Raw genomic sequence first — 12508 nt, 5'->3', positions numbered from 1 at the left:
ACATAGAGACTGAAGCGCACTTCCTCTTGTACTGTACAAGATACAAACTCTTAAAGGATAAATACTTCCCACAAATAATGAAAGAAATAACAGACTTCCCACAGATGTCGGAACAAGAAAGACTATGTGGATCAAGGATCAAACACAAAACTCTCACTCTTACATACAAAGCCCTCAACTGCACTGCTCCCCCCTACATCTCAGACCTTGTCTCCAGATACTCTCCCTCCCGTCCCCTTTGCTCTACTCATGACCTCCTACTCTCCTCCTCTCTTGTCACCTCATCACACTCCTGTTTACAGGACTTCTCCAGACTGGCTCCCATCTTGTGGAACTCTCTGCCTCGCTCCACAAGACTCTCTTCTAGTTTTAAAACACTTCAAGTGCTCCCTAAAGACTCTACTGTTCAGGGACGCATACAACCTAAGCTAACCTTTCCTAATACCAGTTCCTCTCCTCCACTGCAATCCCCTGAACCCTCTTAGCATGTAAGCCTAAAAGTCCAGCTGTTTGTAGATCACCTTCTTAAGAGCTGACTACAACAGTGCAACAAGGATAGTAGCAAGATATGTAGCAGACTGTCACATGACCAGAACCCCCAATCAGATTATATGAACTATCATATTTACCCACTATACTCCTACTTTATAAATTGTTATTGATCTGTTTTATTGTAACATATTACTTTGGCAACACATGTAGTAATGTCATGCTAATAAAGTATTCTTGACTTGACTTGAATCAACATCATTGTAATCATCATCATTATAGTCATTGACTTACACTAATTACAATACCTTTCATTATTGTTACATGAACCTCCATACATATAATATGAGCTTGCAGATACGGCAGTAACCGTCCTCCCACTGATGTAATTTTCATGCCATTTCTGTGGTTTAAAATAAACTTTAAAACTGGGAAAAACATGAATCTATAGGCTCGTTTGTACTCGCAAATCAGGGCTGCTGACACTACTAGTCACACACAGACAGAGGAGATACTCAGGGCAGCTTGACAGTGAGCTGCTGACACTACTAGTCACACACAGACAGAGGAGAGATACTCAGGGCTGCTTGACAGTGGGCTTCTGACACTACTAGTCACACACAGACAGAGGAGAGATACTCAGGGCAGCTTGACAGTGAGCTGCTGACACTACTAGTCACACACAGACAGAGGAGAGATACTCAGGGCAGCTTGACAGTGAGCTGCTGACACTACTAGTCACACACAGACAGAGGAGATACTCAGGGCAGCTTGACAGTGAGCTGCTGACACTACTAGTCACACACAGACAGAGGAGAGATACTCAGGGCAGCTTGACAGTGAGCTGCTGACACTACTAGTCACACACAGACAGAGGAGAGATACTCAGGGCAGCTTGACAGTGGGCTGCTGACACTACTAGTCACACACAGACAGAGGAGAGATACTCAGGGCAGCTTGACAGTGAGCTGCTGACACTACTAGTCGCACACAGACAGAGGAGAGATACTCAGGGCAGCTTGACAGTGAGCTGCTGACACTACTAGTCACACAGACAGAGGAGAGATACTCACGGCAGCTTGACAGTGAGCTGCTGACACTACTAGTCGCACACAGACAGAGGAGAGATACTCAGGGCAGCTTGACAGTGAGCTGCTAACACTACTAGTCACACACAGAGGAGAGATACTCAGGGCAGCTTGACAGTGAGCTGCTGACACTACTAGTCACACACATACAGAGGAGAGATACTCAGTGCAGCTTGACAGTGGGCTGCTGACACTACTAGTCACATACATACAGATGAGAGATACTCAGTGCAGCTTGACAGTGGGCTGCTGACACTACTAGTCACACACATACAGAGGAGTGATACTCAGGGCAGCTTGACAGTGAGCTGCTGACACTACTAGTCACACACAGACAGAGGAGAGGTACTCAGTGCAGCTTGACAGTGGGCTGCTGACACTACTATTCGCACACAGACAGAGGAGAGATACTCAGGGCAGCTTGACAGTGGGCTGCTGACACTACTAGTCACACACAGACAGAGAAGATACTCAGGGCAGCTTGACGGTGAGCTGCTGACACTACTAGTCACACACAGACAGAGGAGAGATACTCAGGGCAGCTTGACAGTGAGCTGCTGACACTACTATTCGCACACATACAGAGGAGAGATACTCAGGGCAGCTTGACAGTGGGCTGCTGACACTACTAGTCACACACAGACAGAGGAGAGATACTCAGGGCAGCTTGACAGTGAGCTGCTTACACTACTAGTCGCACACAGACAGAGAAGAGATACTCAGGGCAGCTTGACAGTGAGCTGCAGACACTACTAGTCACACACAGACAGAGGAGATACTCAGGGCAGTTTGACAGTGGGCTGCTGACACTACTAATCACACACAGACAGAGGAGAGATACTAAGGGCAGCTTGACAGTGGGCTGCTGACACTACTAGTCACACACAGACAGAGGAGATACTCAGGGCAGCTTGACAGTGAGCTGCTGACACTACTAGTCACACACAGACAGAGGAGAGATACTCAGGGCAGCTTGACAGTGGGCTGCTGACACTACTAGTCACACACAGACATAAGAGATACTCAGGGCAGCTTGACAGTGAGCTGCTGACACTACTAGTCACACACAGACAGAGGAGATACTCAGGGCAGCTTGACAGTGAGCTGCAGACACTACTAATCACACACAGACAGAGGAGAGATACTCAGGGCAGCTTGACAGTAAGCTGCTAACACTACTAGTCACACACAGAGGAGAGATACTCAGGGCAGCTTGACAGTGAGCTGCTGACACTACTAGTCACACACATACAGAGGAGAGATACTCAGTGCAGCTTGACAGTGGGCTGCTGACACTACTAGTCACATACATACAGATGAGAGATACTCAGTGCAGCTTGACAGTGGGCTGCTGACACTACTAGTCACACATACAGAGGAGTGATACTCAGGGCAGCTTGACAGTGAGCTGCTGACACTACTAGTCACACACAGACAGAGGAGAGGTACTCAGTGCAGCTTGACAGTGGGCTGCTGACACTACTATTCGCACACAGACAGAGGAGAGATACTCAGGGCAGCTTGACAGTGGGCTGCTGACACTACTAGTCACACACAGACAGAGAAGTGATACTCAGGGCAGCTTGACAGTGAGCTGCTGACACTACTATTCGCACACATACAGAGGAGAGATACTCAGGGCAGCTTGACAGTGGGCTGCTGACACTACTAGTCACACACAGACAGAGGAGAGATACTCAGGGCAGCTTGACAGTGAGCTGCTTACACTACTAGTCGCACACAGACAGAGAAGAGATACTCAGGGCAGCTTGACAGTGAGCTGCAGACACTACTAGTCACACAGACAGAGGAGATACTCAGGGCAGTTTGACAGTGGGCTGCTGACACTACTAATCACACACAGACAGAGGAGAGATACTAAGGGCAGCTTGACAGTGGGCTGCTGACACTACTAGTCACACACAGACAGAGGAGATACTCAGGGCAGCTTGACAGTGAGCTGCTGACACTACTAGTCACACACAGACAGAGGAGAGATACTCAGGGCAGCTTGACAGTGAGCTGCTAACACTGCTAGTCGCACACAGACAGAGGAGAGATACTCAGGGCAGCTTGACAGTGGGCTGCTGACACTACTAGTCACACACAGACATAAGAGATACTCAGGGCAGCTTGACAGTGAGCTGCTGACACTACTAGTCACACACAGACAGAGGAGATACTCAGGGCAGCTTGACAGTGAGCTGCAGACACTACTAATCACACACAGACAGAGGAGAGATACTCAGGGCAGCTTGACAGTGAGCTGCAGACACTACTAGTCACACACAGACAGAGGAGAGATACTCAGGGCAGCTTGACAGTGAGCTGCTGACACTACTAGTCACACACAGACAGAGGAGATACTCAGGGCAGCTTGACAGTGGGCTGCTGACACTACTAGTCACACACAGACAGAGGAGAGATACTCAGGGCAGCTTGACAGTGGGCTGCTGACACTACTAGTCACACACAGACAGAGGAGAGATACTCAGGGCAGCTTTACAGTGGGCTGCTGACACTACTAGTCACACACAGACAGAGGAGAGATACTCAGGGCAGCTTGACAGTGGGCTGCTGACACTACTAGTCACACACAGACAGAGGAGAGGTACTCAGGGTAGCTTGACAGTGAGCTGCTGACGCTACTAGTCACACACAGACAGAGGAGAGGTACTCAGGGCAGCTTGACAGTGAGCTGCAGACACTACTAGTAACACACAGACAGAGGAGAGATACTCAGGGCAGCTTGACAGTGAGCAGCTGACACTACAAGTCACACACAGACAGAGGAAAGGTACTCAGGGCAGCATGACAGTAAGCTGCAGACACTACTAGTAACACACAGACAGAGGAGAGGTACTCAGGGCAGCTTGACAGTGAGCTGCTAACACTACTAATCAGACACAGACAGAGGAGAGATATTCAGGGCTGCTTGACAGTGGGCTGCTGACACTACTAGTCACACACAGACAGAGGAGAGATATTCAGGGCAGCTTGACAGTGGGCTGCTGACACTACTAATCACACACAGACAGAGGAGAAACTCAGGGCAGCTTGACAGTGAGCTGCAGACACTACTAGTCACACACAGACAGAGGAGAGATACTCAGGGCAGCTTGACAGTGAGCTGCAGACACTACTAGTCACACACAGACAGAGGAGAGATACTCAGGGCTGCTTGACAGTGGGCTGCTGACACTACTAGTCACACACAGACAGAGGAGAGATACTCAGGGCAGCTTGACAGTGGGCTGCTGACACTACTAGTCACACACAGACAGAGGAGAGATACTCAGGGCAGCTTGACAGTGAGCTGCTGACACTACTAGTCACACACAGACAGAGGAGAGATACTCAGGGCAGCTTGACAGTGGGCTGCTGACACTACTAGTCACACACAGACAGAGGAGAGGTACTCAGGGCAGCTTGACAGTGAGCTGCTGACACTACTAGTCACACACAGACAGAGGAGAGGTACTCAGGGCAGCTTGACAGTGAGCTGCTGACACTACTAGTCACACACAGACAGAGGAGAGATACTCAGGGCAGCTTGACAGTGGGCTGCTGACACTACTAGTCACACACAGACAGAGGAGAGATACTCAGGGCAGCTTGACAGTGGGCTGCTGACACTACTAGTCACACACAGACAGAGGAGAGATACTCAGGGCAGCTTGACAGTGGGCTGCTGACACTACTAGTCACACACAGACAGAGGAGAGGTACTCAGGGCAGCTTGACAGTGAGCTGCTGACACTACTAGTCACACACAGACAGAGGAGAGGTACTCAGGGCAGCTTGACAGTGAGCTGCAGACACTACTAGTCACACACAGACAGAGGAGAGATACTCAGGGCAGCTTGACAGTGAGCAGCTGACACTACAAGTCACACACAGACAGAGGAAAGGTACTCAGGGCAGCATGACAGTAAGCTGCAGACACTACTAGTAACACACAGACAGAGGAGAGGTACTCAGGGCAGCTTGACAGTGAGCTGCTAACACTACTAATCAGACACAGACAGAGGAGAGATATTCAGGGCTGCTTGACAGTGGGCTGCTGACACTACTAGTCACACACAGACAGAGGAGAGATATTCAGGGCAGCTTGACAGTGGGCTGCTGACACTACTAGTCACACACAGACAGAGGAGAAACTCAGGGCAGCTTGACAGTGAGCTGCAGACACTACTAGTCACACACAGACAGAGGAGAGATACTCAGGGCAGCTTGACAGTGAGCTGCAGACACTACTAGTCACACACAGACAGAGGAGAGATACTCAGGGCTGCTTGACAGTGGGCTGCTGACACTACTAGTCACACACAGACAGAGGAGAGATACTCAGGGCAGCTTGACAGTGAGCTGCTGACACTACTAGTCACACACAGACAGAGGAGAGATACTCAGGGCAGCTTGACAGTGAGCTGCTGACACTACTAGTCACACACAGACAGAGGAGAGATACTCAGGGCAGCTTGACAGTGGGCTGCTGACACTACTAGTCACACACAGACAGAGGAGAGATACTCAGGGCAGCTTGACAGTGAGCTGCTGACACTACTAGTCACACACAGACAGAGGAGAGATACTCAGGGCAGCTTGACAGTGGGCTGCTGACACTACTAGTCACACACAGACAGAGGAGAGATACTCAGGGCAGCTTGACAGTGAGCTGCTGACACTACTAGTCACACACAGACAGAGGAGAGATACTCAGGGCAGCTTGACAGTGAGCTGCTGACACTACTAGTCACACACAGACAGAGGAGAGATACTCAGGGCAGCTTGACAGTGGGCTGCTGACACTACTAGTCACACACAGACAGAGGAGAGATACTCAGGGCAGCTTGACAGTGAGCTGCTGACACTACTAGTCACACACAGACAGAGGAGAGATACTCAGGGCAGCTTGACAGTGAGCTGCAGACACTACTAGTCACACACAGACAGAGGAGAGATACTCAGGGCAGCTTGACAGTGAGCTGCTGACACTACTAGTCACACACAGACAGAGGAGAGATACTCAGGGCTGCTTGACAGTGGGCTGCTGACACTACTAGTCACACACAGACAGAGGAGAGATACTCAGGGCAGCTTGACAATGTGCTGCTGACACTGCTAGTCACACATAGACAGAGGAGAGATACTCAGGGCAGTTTGGCAGTGAGCTGCTGACACTACTAGTCACACACAGACAGAGGAGAGATACTCAGGGCAGCTTGACAGTGAGCTGCAGACACTACTAGTCACACACAGACAGAGGAGAGATACTCAGGGCAGCTTGACAGTGAGCTGCAGACACTACTAGTCACACACAGACAGAGGAGATACTCAGGGCAGCTTGACAGTGGGCTGCTGACACTACTAGTCACACACAGACAGAGGAGAGATACTCAGGGCAGCTTGACAGTGAGCTGCTGACACTACTAGTCACACACAGACAGAGGAGATACTCAGGGCAGCTTGACAGTGAGCTGCAGACACTACTAGTCACACACAGACAGAGGAGAGATACTCAGGGCAGCTTGACAGTGGGCTGCTGACACTACTAGTCGCACACAGACAGAGGAGAGATATTCAGGGCAGCTTGACAGTGGGCTGCTGACACTACTAGTCACACACAGACAGAGGAGATACTCAGGGCAGCTTGACAGTGGGCTGCTGACACTACTAGTCACACACAGACAGAGGAGAGGTACTCAGGGCAGCTTGACAGTGAGCTGCTGACACAACTAGTAACACACAGACAGAGGAGAGGTACACAGGGCAGCTTGACAGTGGGCTGCTGACACTACTAATCAGACACAGACAGAGGAGATACTCAGGGCAGCTTGACAGTGAGCTGCTGACACTACTAGTCACACACAGACAGAGGAGAGGTACTCAGTGCAGCTTGACAGTGGGCTGCTGACACTACTAGTCACACACAGACAGAGGAGAGATATTCAGGGCAGCTTGACAGTGAGCTGCTGACACTACTAGTCACACACAGTCAGAGGAGGGATACTCAGGGCTGCTTGACAGTGGGCTTCTGACACTACTAGTCACACACAGACAGAGGAGATACTCAGGGCAGTTTGACAGTAAGCTGCTGACACTACTAGTCACACACAGACAGAGGAGAGGTACTCAGTGCAGCTTGACAGAGGGCTGCTGACACTACTAGTCACACACAGACAGAGGAGAGGTACTCAGGGCAGCTTGACAGTGAGCTGCTGACACTACTAGTCACACACAGACAGAGGAGAGATACTCAGGGCTGCTTGACAGTGGGCTGCTGACACTACTAGTCACACACAGACAGAGGAGAGACACTCAGGGCAGTTTGACAGTGAGCTGCTGACACTACTAGTCACACACAGACAGAGGAGATACTCAGGGCAGCTTGACAGTAAGCTGCTGACACTACTAGTCACACACAGACAGAGGAGAGGTACTCAGTGCAGCTTGACAGTGGGCTGCTGACACTACTAGTCACACGCAGACAGAGGAGAGATATTCAGGGCAGCTTGACAGTGAGCTGCTGACACTACTAGTCACACACAGTCAGAGGAGGGATACTCAGGGCTGCTTGACAGTGGGCTTCTGACACTACTAGTCACACACAGACAGAGGAGATACTCAGGGCAGCTTGACAGTGAGCTGCTGACACTACTAGTCACACACAGTCAGAGGAGAGATACTCAGGGCTGCTTGACAGTGGGCTTCTGACACTACTAGTCACACACAGACAGAGGAGATACTCAGGGCAGCTTGACAGTAAGCTGCTGACACTACTAGTCACACACAGACAGAGGAGAGGTACTCAGTGCAGCTTGACAGTGGGCTGCTGACACTACTAGTCACACACAGACAGAGGAGAGATACTCAGGGCAGTTTGACAGTGAGCTGCTGACACTACTAGTCACACACAGTCAGAGGAGAGATACTCAGGGCTGCTTGACAGTGGGCTTCTGACACTACTAGTCAGACACAGACAGAGGAGATACTCAGGGCAGCTTGACAGTGAGCTGCTGACACTACTAGTCACACACAGACAGAGGAGAGATATTCAGGGCAGCTTGACAGTGAGCTGCTGACACTACTAGTCACACACAGACAGAGGAGAGATATTCAGGGCAGCTTGACAGTGAGCTGCTGACACTACTAGTCACACACAGACAGAGGAGAGATACTCAGGGCTGCTTGACAGTGGGCTGCTGACACTACTAGTCACACACAGACAGAGGAGAGATACTCAGGGCAGTTTGACAGTGAGCTGCTGACACTACTAGTCACACACAGACAGAGGAGATACTCAGGGCAGCTTGACAGTAAGCTGCTGACACTACTAGTCACACACAGACAGAGGAGAGGTACTCAGTGCAGCTTGACAGTGGGCTGCTGACACTACTAGTCACACACAGTCAGAGGAGAGATATTCAGGGCAGCTTGACAGTGAGCTGCTGACACTACTAGTCACACACAGTCAGAGGAGGGATACTCAGGGCTGCTTGACAGTGGGCTTCTGACACTACTAGTCACACACAGACAGAGGAGATACTCAGGGCAGCTTGACAGTAAGCTGCTGACACTACTAGTCACACACAGACAGAGGAGAGGGACTCAGGGCAGCTTGACAGTGAGCTGCTGACACTACTAGTCACACACAGACAGAGGAGAGATACTCAGGGCTGCTTGACAGTGGGCTGCTGACACTACTAGTCACAAACAGACAGAGGAGAGATATTCAGGGCAGCTTGACAGTGGGCTGCTGACACTACTAGTCACACACAGACAGAGGAGAGACACTCAGGGCAGTTTGACAGTGAGCTGCTGACACTACTAGTCACACACAGACAGAGAGATACTCAGGGCAGCTTGACAGTAAGCTGCTGACACTACTAGTCACACACAGACAGAAGAGAGGTACTCAGTGCAGCTTGACAGTGGGCTGCTGACACTACTAGTCACACGCAGACAGAGGAGAGATATTCAGGGCAGCTTGACAGTGAGCTGCTGACACTACTAGTCACACACAGTCAGAGGAGAGATACTCAGGGCTGCTTGACAGTGGGCTTCTGACACTACTAGTCACACACAGACAGAGGAGATACTCAGGGCAGCTTGACAGTAAGCTGCTGACACTACTAGTCACACACAGACAGAGGAGAGGTACTCAGTGCAGCTTGACAGTGGGCTGCGGACACTACTAGTCAGACACAGACAGAGGAGAGATACTCAGGGCAGTTTGACAGTGAGCTGCTGACACTACTAGTCACACACAGACAGAGGAGATACTCAGGGCAGCTTGACAGTAAGCTGCTGACACTACTAGTCACACACACACAGAGGAGAGGTACTCAGTGCAGCTTGACAGTGGGCTGCTGACACTACTAGTCACACAGACAGAGGAGAGATATTCAGGGCAGCTTGACAGTGAGCTGCTGACACTACTAGTCACACACAGTCAGAGGAGGGATACTCAGGGCTGCTTGACAGTGGGCTTCTGACACTACTAGTCACACACAGACAGAGGAGATACTCAGGGCAGCTTGACAGTAAGCTGCTGACACTACTAGTCACACACAGACAGAGGAGAGGTACTCAGTGCAGCTTGACAGTGGGCTGCTGACACTACTAGTCACACAGACAGAGGAGAGATATTCAGGGCAGCTTGACAGTGGGCTGCTGACACTACTAGTCACACACAGACAGAGGAGAGACACTCAGGGCAGTTTGACAGTGAGCTGCTGACACTACTAGTCACACACAGACAGAGGAGATACTCAGGGCAGCTTGACAGTAAGCTGCTGACACTACTAGTCACACACAGACAGAAGAGAGGTACTCAGTGCAGCTTGACAGTGGGCTGCTGACACTACTAGTCACACGCAGACAGAGGAGAGATATTCAGGGCAGCTTGACAGTGAGCTGCTGACACTACTAGTCACACACAGTCAGAGGAGGGATACTCAGGGCTGCTTGACAGTGGGCTTCTGACACTACTAGTCACACACAGACAGAGGAGATACTCAGGGCAGCTTGACAGTGAGCTGCTGACACTACTAGTCACACACAGTCAGAGGAGAGATACTCAGGGCTGCTTGACAGTGGGCTTCTGACACTACTAGTCACACACAGACAGAGGAGATACTCAGGGCAGCTTGACAGTAAGCTGCTGACACTACTAGTCACACACAGACAGAGGAGAGATACTCAGGGCAGCTTGACAGTAAGCTGCTGACACTACTAGTCACACACAGACAGAGGAGAGGTACTCAGTGCAGCTTGACTCTAAAGAGGTAGAGCACACATTACATTATACCTATCTTGGGCTTACACTGAGTGCATCAGGAAGCTTTAAACTGGGCATCAAAACACTGCAAGAAAAAGCCCTTAGAGCCTTCCATGCAATAAAGAAGCTGCTAGCCAGTCTAAACCCCCCTACAGAACTGTTAATTAAGGTATTTGAAAGCACCATTGTACCAATCCTGCTGTATGGCTGTGAGGTCTGGGGCCCAACACTGACCCAGAACTACCGAGAATGGGACAAAACTCTCACAGAAATTGCACATCTCCAATTCTGTAAATATGCACTGCGGGTACACAGAAGCGCCCCTAACAATGGGTGCAGAGCAGAGCTGGGAAGATTCCCATTGTTGTTACCTATGCAAAAACGGGTGTACAAATTCTGGTGTCACCTCACAAATAGTGACACAAGCACACTTTACCACCAAGCACTCTGTGATCCAGCATCAAAAGCATTTAGAGAATATACATCAGACCTGCAAAACCACATCAGCAAAAGAACAGCCCATGAGAGAGTGTCACCAAACACCTTACAAACAGCTCTGAAGGAGAGGTACACTGGGCACTGGAAGGAACAGATAGGGCAACAGAACAAGATGGAGTGTTACAGGTCTCTACAGAGAGAGTACAGACTAGCTGAGTATCTCACAAGTGTCACCAACCCAAAGCACAGACAGATACTCACTAAATACAGAATCTCTGACCACCAGCTGGAAATAGAGACTGGCAGATATCAGACAAAATGGAGACCCAGGGCAGCCAGACAATGTGCACAGTGTGACAGTGGGGACATAGAGACTGAAGCGCACTTTCTCTTGTACTGTACAAGATACAAACCCTTAAGGGATAAATACTTCCCAAAAATAATGAAAGAAATAACAGACTTCCCACAGATGTCGGAACAAGAAAGACTATGCGTACTCTTAGGAGAAAACAACAAAGCTACAAGGATAGTAGCAAGATATGTAGCAGACTGTCACATGACCAGAACCCCCAATCAGATTAAATGAACTATCATATTTACCCACTATACTCCTACTTTATAAATTGTTATCGATTTGTTTTATTGTAACATATTACTTTGGCAACACATGTAATAATGTCATGCTAATAAAGTATTCTTGACTTGACTTGACTTGACAGTGGGCTGCTGACACTACTAGTCACACACAGACAGAGGAGAGATACTCAGGGCAGTTTGACAGTGAACTGCTGACACTACTAGTCACACACAGACAGAGGAGATACTCAGGGCAGCTTGACAGTAAGCTGTTGACACTACTAATCACACACAGACAGAGGAAAGGTACTCAGTGCAGCTTGACAGTGGGCTGCTGACACTACTAGTCACACACAGACAGAGGAGATACTCAGGGCAGCTTAACAGTAAGCTGCTGACACTACTAGTCACACACACACAGAGGAGAGGTACTCAGTGCAGCTTGACAGTGGGCTGCTGACACTACTAGTAACACACAGACAGAGGAGATACTCAGGGCAGCTTGACAGTAAGCTGCTGACACTACTAGTCACACACAGACAGAGGAGAGGTACTCAGTGCAGCTTGACAGTGGGCTGCTGACACTACTAGTCACACACAGACAGAGGAGATACTCAGGGCAGCTTGACAGTGA

The sequence above is a fragment of the Bombina bombina genome, chromosome 3 (genome assembly GCF_027579735.1).
Source record: "Bombina bombina isolate aBomBom1 chromosome 3, aBomBom1.pri, whole genome shotgun sequence".
NCBI classification, from domain to species: domain Eukaryota; kingdom Metazoa; phylum Chordata; class Amphibia; order Anura; family Bombinatoridae; genus Bombina; species Bombina bombina.
This window is presented reverse-complemented; position numbering follows the sequence as displayed.